Source organism: Homarus americanus, unplaced genomic scaffold, assembly GCF_018991925.1.
Source record: "Homarus americanus isolate GMGI-L3 unplaced genomic scaffold, GMGI_Hamer_2.0 scaffold27800, whole genome shotgun sequence".
Taxonomy (NCBI): Eukaryota; Metazoa; Arthropoda; class Malacostraca; order Decapoda; family Nephropidae; genus Homarus; species Homarus americanus.
Window position 1 is genome coordinate 12501 of NW_024732120.1, and position 8474 is coordinate 20974.

General features: G+C 50.8%; 1 non-coding gene across 1 annotated transcript; it reads right to left on the reverse strand.

Moving 5' to 3' along the window:
- Positions 1–568: 568 nt before the first annotated feature.
- On the reverse strand, positions 569–2413 carry LOC121868170. Its single transcript, XR_006089339.1, has one exon. It is a non-coding gene; the product is annotated as a small subunit ribosomal RNA (ribosomal RNA).
- Between the last annotated feature and the right edge of the window lie 6061 nt (positions 2414–8474).

Consider the following 8474-nt stretch of genomic DNA (forward strand, 5'->3'; position numbering starts at 1 on the left):
TGTATTTCCGACCCTCGTAGAGGAGTGGCGGCGACAAGCTCATATGGCTTACCGCCGCGCCCAGCCATGCGTTCAACTTGTCGTGTATCTGGTATTCTTGCGATTCACATACGACACGCCCAGTTTGCTGCGGTCTTCATCGACCCACGAGCGAGTGATCCCCGTTAAAGAGTTGTGTATTTGCCATTTGGTCTTTGCGACTAGCCATCACAAGTCGAGTCTCAATGAAAGGGTTTGACAGACATAGCCCAAGTTTGTGGTTTGGGTTTGGCCGGACGGCTTGTTGTTGTTTTTTGACACTTGAATTTCACTCTTTTTGGGTCAAGAGGCTTATTCGCCGGTAGTAAGGAACAGACGGGCAGCCGTCCAAAGCCCCGTCCGTCCTCCTCCTCCGGTCTTCGCGCTCTCGCCCGAGTGTGGTCCACCTACAGCGTGGTGGTACCTATTTTTGGTGCGGGGGCCGGGATTGTCCTCTTTCGCTGCTGGAGTTGCCAGAACAGAGCCCGAGACCGCCCAAATCAGGAGAGTAGTAGTAGTTTTAAGAGCGCCCCGTTCTCTTTCTCTCTGTTAATGATCCTTCCGCAGGTTCACCTACGGAAACCTTGTTACGACTTTTACTTCCTCTAAATGATCAAGTTTGGACATCTTTCCGTCAGCTCGAGGCGACGACCCCAGAAAACCCTCGCGGGCAACGGGGCCGACAATCCAAGAGCGCCAGTCCGAAGGCCTCACTAAATCATTCAATCGGTAGTAGCGACGGGCGGTGTGTACAAAGGCAGGGACGTAGTCAGCGCAAGCTGATGACTTGCACTTACTGGGAATTCCTCGTTCATGGGAAACAATTGCAAGCCCCAATCCCTATCAAGAAAGGCTTTGAACGGGTTACCCGCTCCGCCTGGAGGAAAACTTCGTTGATCCCTTCAGTGTAGCGTGCGGCCCAGAACATCTAAGGGCATCACAGACCTGTTATTGCTCAATCTCGTGCGGCTAGAATTGCCGCTTATCCCTCTAAGAAGTTGCGAACTGGACACCATTTTCTGGAGATCCGTCGACTACTTAGTAGGCCAGAGTCTCGTTCGTTATCGGAATTAACCAGACAAATCGCTCCACCAACTAAGAACGGCCATGCACCACCACCCACCGAATCGAGAAAGAGCTCTCAATCTGTCAATCCTTCCGGTGTCTGGGCCTGGTGAGGTTTCCCGTGTTGAGTCAAATTAAGCCGCAGGCTCCACTCCTGGTGGTGCCCTTCCGTCAATTCCTTTAAGTTTCAGCTTTGCAACCATACTTCCCCCGGAACCCCAAGACTTTGGTTTCCCGGAAGCTGCCCGCCGGGTCATGGGAATAACGCCGGCGGATCGCTAGTTGGCATCGTTTATGGTTAGAACTAGGGCGGTATCTGATCGCCTTCGAACCTCTAACTTTCGTTCTTGATTAATGAAAACATCCTTGGCAAATGCTTGCAGTAGTTCGTCTTGCGACGGTCCAAGAATTTCACCTCTAGCGTCCAATACGAATGCCCCGCCTGTTCCGATTAGTCATTACCTCTGGTTCCGAAAACCAACAAAATAGAACCGAGGTCCTATTCCATTATTCCATGCATCACCATTCGGGCCATTCAAATAGCCTGCTCTGAGCACTCTAATTTTTTCAAAGTAAACTCTCCGGCCACTCGGACACTCGACAAAGAGCATCCCGGCGAGCCGGCGGCTGTTCGGGCGTGACAGTAAACACCGGGCGGTGCACCGTCAGTCCGGAACTGAGATCCAACTACGAGCTTTTTAACCGCAACTTTAATATACGCTATTGGAGCTGGAATTACCGCGGCTGCTGGCACCAGACTTGCCCTCCAATGGATACTGTTAAAGGATTTAAAGTGTACTCATTCCGATTTGCGAGGCCTCGGATGAGACTCACATCGTTATTTGTCGTCACTACCTCCCCGTGCCGGGGGTGGGTAATTTGCGTGCCTGCTGCCTTCCTTAGATGTGGTAGCCGTTTCTCAGGCTCCCTCTCCGGAATCGAACCCTGATTCCCCGTTACCCGTTATAGCCATTGTAGGCGCATAACCTACAATCGAAAGCTGATAAGGCAGACACTTGAAAGAAGCGGCGCCGGTGCGGAGACCGTGCGCTCAGCCCGAAGTTATTCAGATTCACCACAGGTGGGTTACGGACCGGGGCCCGACCAGTTTTGAACTAATAAAAGCGCTCTTCCCTTGCGGTCAGAGACCAATTGCATGTATTAGCTCTAGAATTGCCACAGTTATCCAAGTAAGTGGGTTTACAGATCCAATGAAACATAGCTGATTTAATGAGCCATTCGCGGTTTCGCCTTAAATCGGCTTGTACTTACACATGCATGGCTTAATCTTTGAGACAAGCATATGACTACTAGCAGGATCAACCAGGTAGCTGCTGCTGTTGGCGGCGCCTATCACGGCGGCCAAAATAGTGAGATTGAGAGAGAGGCAGAAGACATTGGGCGAGGGACCGCACGTTGGCCTTAGAGAAATAGCAAACCAGATGATCAGATCTAACTGCACCTTCTCTTGCTATCCTCGGCGCCGGCAGCGCCACCGTGTGTGCCAATCTCCTCCCTTATCCGCTCCTCTTTGCCCCAGCTCCAGCGAGGCAGCCGACATTGGCGAATCTCCTCCCTTATCCGCTCCTCTTCTCTTTGCCCCAGCGAGGCAGAAGACATTGGGCGAGGGACCGCACGTTGGCCTTAGAGAAATAGCAAACCAGATGATCAGATCAAACTGCACCTTCTCTCGCTATCCTCGGCGCCGGCAGCGCCACCGTGTGTGCCAATCTCCTCCCTTATCCTCTCCTCTTCTCTTTGCCCCAGCGAGGCAGCCGACATTGGGCGAGGGACCGCACGTTGGCCTTAGAGAAATAGCAAACCAGATGATCAGATCAAACTGCACCTTCTCTCGCTATCCTCGGCGCCGGCAGCGCCACCGTGTGTGCCAATCTCCTCCCTTATCCGCTCCTCTCCTCTTTACCCAGCTCCAGCGAGGCAGCCGACATTGGGCGAGGGACCGCACGTTGGCCAATCTCCTCCCTTATCCGCTCCTCTTCTCTTCTCTTTGCCCCAGCGAGGCATAAGACCTTGGCCCATCTCCTCCTCTCTCTCTTTCTCTTACTGTTTGTGGGGACGTGGGCTCATGAGCGCCATCGTCGCCCAATATTGGTTAGGTTGTGTATTTCACGGGTAGGAACCGCCATCATCGTTGTTAGGTGATGGGGTAACCCAACGTGTGCTTTGACGAGTTTTGGCTGCTAAACTCTCTTTTTAGTATACTCGGCTCCCAGACTGCGCCCTGGTCGTGTTGAACCATGAGCGTTGTCTATGCACATTTAGGGTAGCCGTTTGCGCGTGGAATAGTGCAATGAATCTCGGTCAAGAGACGGTTGGGCGCTGCATTGAAGGCCGGCACAGACGCGAAGACGGGGTGATCAGCCAACGCAAGTCCGCTAAGTTGGGCAGACAGCAAGGCGAAGGGGAGCCCCGTTCCGGACTGAAAGGCCGCGGCATATGCTGTGACGGAAACTAGTAGGGTGGCGACGTGTGCGCCGAGAGAGAGAGAGAGAGAGACGGAGTAAATAATGTCCAAACGGAAGAGAGACCTGGCAAGTGTAATTGATAGAGCGCGAGCCTACTCGCCATAAGCCCGCTCCACTGCCATTCCTCTGATCCAATGAGACTAAAATCTCTCCCTCTCTCCTTCTGCTCCAGCCATTGCAGGGCAGGGAAGCGACGGCAATTTTGGTTGTTGTTTTTGAATGCCGCGCTTTGCTTCGCAGAGGCGCCGAAGCGCTCCGCTGGGGGGCGGAAGATATTTCACACCGAATATGTGTGTGAAGGCACCCTCTCCCCTTAATATAGTGAAATAGTGCAATCCAGCATACAAGGTCGGACGATAGGACATTCACCGTACCGCACCTCGAGAGTGGATGTTGGGTAAGGTTAAAACCGGACTGTTAGCAGACAGCCGAATAACCCGGTTCCGGACTAATTGGTGGATGCAACATCATGATGATGCTGCTGCTGTCGCGGAAACCGCAGTGGCGACGTGAGAGAGTAATAATGTTCAATAGGGAGAGCGACCTGGCTAGTGTAATTGATAGATCGCGTGCCTACTCGCCATTAGCCCGCTCCACTGCCATTCCTCTGACCCAATGAGACTATTCTCTCTCTCGCTCTCCTTCTGCTCCAGCCATTGCAGGGCAGGGAGAGGAAATCGACGGCAATTTTGGTTGTTGTTTTTGAATGCCGCGTTTTGCTTCGCAGAGGCGCCGAAGCGCTCCGCTGGGGGCGGAAGATATTTCACATCGAATATGTGTGTGAAGGCACCCTCTCCCCTTAATATAGTGAAATAGTGCAATCCAGCATACAAGAGCGGACGATAGGACAGTCACCGTACCGCACCTCGAGAGTGGAAGTTGTTTGATCGTTTGTTAGGCAAGGTTAAAACCTGACTGTTCGCGAACAGCCGAATAACCCGGTTCCGGACTTACAATAGACGCAACATCATGATGCTGCTGCTGTCGCGGAAACCGTGGTGGCGACGTGCGCGCCGAGAGAGTAATAATGTTCAATTGGGAGACAGACCTGGCTAGTGAAATTCATAGATCGCGCTCCACTGCCATTCCTCTGACCCCATGAGACTATTTTCTCTCTCTCTCTCTTCTTCTTCTTCTGCTGCTGCTGCTGCTCCAGCCATTGCAGGGCAGGGAAGGGAAAGCGACGGCAACTTTGGTTGTTGTTTTTGAATGCCGCGCTTTGCTTCGCAGAGGCGCCGAAGCGCTCCGCTGGGGGGCGGAAGATATTCCACACAGAATAGGTGTGTGAAGGCACCCTCTCCCCTTAATATAGTGAAATAGTGCAATCCAGCATACAGGGGCGGACGATAGGACAGTCACCGTACCGCACCTCGAGAGTGGAGGTTGTTTGATCGTTTGTTAAGCAAGTTTAAAACCTGACTGTTCGAGAACAGCCGAATAACCGGTTCCGGCCTTATTGGTAGACCCAACATCATGATGCTGCTGCTGTCACGGAAACCGTGGTGGCGACATTAATGCGCCGAGAGAGTAATAATGTTCAATGATTGGGAGACAGACCTGGCTGAGTAGAAATTCATAGATCGCTCCACTGCCATTCCTCCGACCCCATGAGACTATTTTTCTCTCTCTCTTCTTCTGCTACTGCTGCTCAGCCATTGCAGGGCAGGGAAGGAGGAGAAACGATCCACCAGATGGGTGTGTGAAGCACCCTCTCCCTTAATATAGTGAAATAGTGCAATCAGCATACAAGAGCGGACGATAGGACAGTCACCGTACCGCACCCTCGAGTGGAAGTTGTTTGATCGTTTGTTAGGCAAGGTTAAAGCCCGACTGTTCGCGAACAGCCGAATAACCCGGTTCCGGACTTGCAATAGGCGCAACATCGCTGATGCTGCTGCTGTCGCGGAAACCGTGGTGGCGGCGTGTGCGCCGAGAGAGTAATAATGTTCAATTGGGAGACAGACCTGGCTAGTGAAATTCATAGATCGCGCTCCACTGCCATTCCTCTGACCCCATGAGACTATTTTCTCTCTCTCTTCTTCTGCTGCTGCTCCAGCCATTGCAGGGCAGGGAAGGGAAAGCGACGGCAATTTTGGTTGTTGTTTTTGAATGCCGCGCTTTGCTTCGCAGAGGCGCCGAAGCGCTCCGCTGGGGGGCGGAAGATATTTCACACCAAATATGTGTGCGAAGGCACCCTCTCCCCTTAATATAGTGAAATAGTGCAATCGAACATATAAGGGCGGACGTTTTCATCACCGTCTCCCACTCGGTGTGTGTGCAGATTCTCGGATCATTTTGTAAAGTATGCTCGACCCCCGATTGACTTTGGCGGTCTCCCATTCGGGTGTGCAAGTTTCTGTAGTATGCTATTAAATCGACCCCCGATTGACTTTGACTGTCTCCCATTCGGGTGTGCAAGTTTCTGTAGTATGCTATCAAATCGACCCCCGATTGACTTTGACGGTCTCCCATTCGGGTGTGCAAGTTTCTGTAGTATGCTATTAAATCGACCCCCGATTGACTTTGACGGTCTCCCATTCGGGTGTGCAAGTTTCTGTAGTATGCTATTAAATCGACCCCCGATTGACTTTCACTGTCTCCCATTCGGGTGTGCAAGTTTCTGTAGTATTCTATTAAATCGACCCCCGATTGACTTTCACTGTCTCCCATTCGGGTGTGCAAGTTTCTGTAGTATGCTATCAAATCGACCCCCGATTGACTTTGACGGTCTCCCATTCGGGTGTGCAAGTTTCTGTAGTATGCTATCAAATCGACCCCCGATTGACTTTGACGGTCTCCCATTCGGGTGTGCAAGTTTCTGTAGTATGCTATTAAATCGACCCCCGATTGACTTTGACTGTCTCCCATTCGGGTGTGCAAGTTCTCTGTAGTATGCTATCAAATCGACCCCCGATTGACTTTGACGGTCTCCCATTCGGGTGTGCAAGTTCTCTGTAGTATGCTATCAAATCGACCCCCGATTCACTTTGACGGTCTCCCATGCGGGTGTGGAACTTCTCTGGTATGTTGTATAATATGACCTAGGTGGCCCTACCCCTTACTATAGTGAAATAGTGCCATCCAGTGTACAAGGGCGGACGCTTTCATCACCGTCTCCCACTCGGTGTGTGCACATTCTCGGATCATTTTGTATAGTATGCTATTAAATCGACCCTCGATTGACTCTGGCGGTCTCCCATTCGGGTGTGCAAGTTTCTGTAGTATGCTATTAAATCGACCCCCGATTGACTTTGACTGGCTCCCATTCGGGTGTGCAAGTTTCTGTAGTATGCTATCAAATCGACCCGATTGACTTTGACGGTCTCCATTGGTGTGCAAGTTTTCTGTAGTATGCTATCAAATCGACCCCGATTGACTTTGACGGTCTCCCATTCGGGTGTAGAGATTTCTGTAGTATGCTATTAAATCGACCCCCGATTGACTTTGTGGTCTCCCATTGGTGTGCAAGTTTCTGTAGTATGCTATTAAATCGACCCCGATTGACTTTGTTGTCTCCCATTCAGGTGTGCAAGTTTCCTGTAGTATGCTATCAAATCGACCCCGATTGACTTTATTGGTCTCCCCATTCGGGTGTGCAAGTTTCTGTAGTATGCTATTAAATCGACCCCAGTTGAAGCTTTGACGGTCTCCCATTCAGGGTGTGCAAGTTTCTGTGGTAACTGCTATTAATCGACCCGATTGACTTTATTTTGTCTCCCATTCAGGTGTACAAGTTTCTGTAGTATGCTATCAAATCGACCCCCGATTGACTTTGACGGTCTCCCATTCCGGGTGTGCAAGTTTCTGTAGTATGCTATTAAATCGACCCCGATTGACTTTGACGGTCTCCCATTCCGGGTGTGCAAGTTTCTGTAGTATGCTATTCAATCATTTGATTGACTTTCCTGTTCCCCATTCGGTGTGCAAGTTTTCATGGTATGCTATCAAATCGACCCTGATTGACACGACGGTCTCGCATTCGGGTGTGCAAGTTTCTGTAGTATGCTATCAAATCGACCCCCGATTGACTTTGACCGTCTCCCATTCGGGTGTGCAAGTTTCTGTAGTATGCTATTAAATCGACCCCCGATTGACTTTGACTGTCTCCCATTCGGGTGTGCAAGTTTCTGTAGTATGCTATTAAATCGACCCCCGATTGACTTTCACTGTCTCCCATTCGGGTGTGCAAGTTTCTGTAGTATGCTATCAAATCGACCCCCGATTGACTTTGACGGTCTCCCATTCGGGTGTGCAAGTTTCTGTGGTATGCTATTAAATCGACCCCCGATTGACTTTGACGGTCTCCCATTCGGGTGTGCAAGTTTCTGTGGTATGCTATCAAATCGATCCCCGATTGACTTTGACGGTCTCCCATTCGGGTGTGCAAGTTTCTGTAGTATGCTATCAAATCGACCCCCGATTGACTTTGACGGTCTCCCATTCGGGTGTGCAAGTTTCTGTAGTATGCTATCAAATCGACCCCCGATTGACTTTGACGGTCTCCCATTCGGGTGTGCAAGTTTCTGTGGTATGCTATCAAATCGATCCCCGATTGACTTTGTGATCTCCCATTCGGTGTGCAAGTTTCTGTAGTATGCTATTAAATCGACCCCGATTGACTTTGACGGTCTCCCATTCGGGTGTGCAAGTTTCTGTAGTATGCTATTAAATCGACCCCGATTGACTTTGACAGTCTCCCATTCGAATTGTGAGAGATTTCTGTAGTATGCTATTAAATCGACCCCGATTGACTTTGACGGTCTCCCATTCGGGTGTGCAAGTTCTGTAGTATGCTATCAAATCGACCCCGATTGGCTTTGACGGTCTCCCCATTCCGGGTGTGCAAGTTTCTGTAGTATGCTATCAAATCGACCCCCGATTGACTTTGGCGGTCTCCCATTCGGG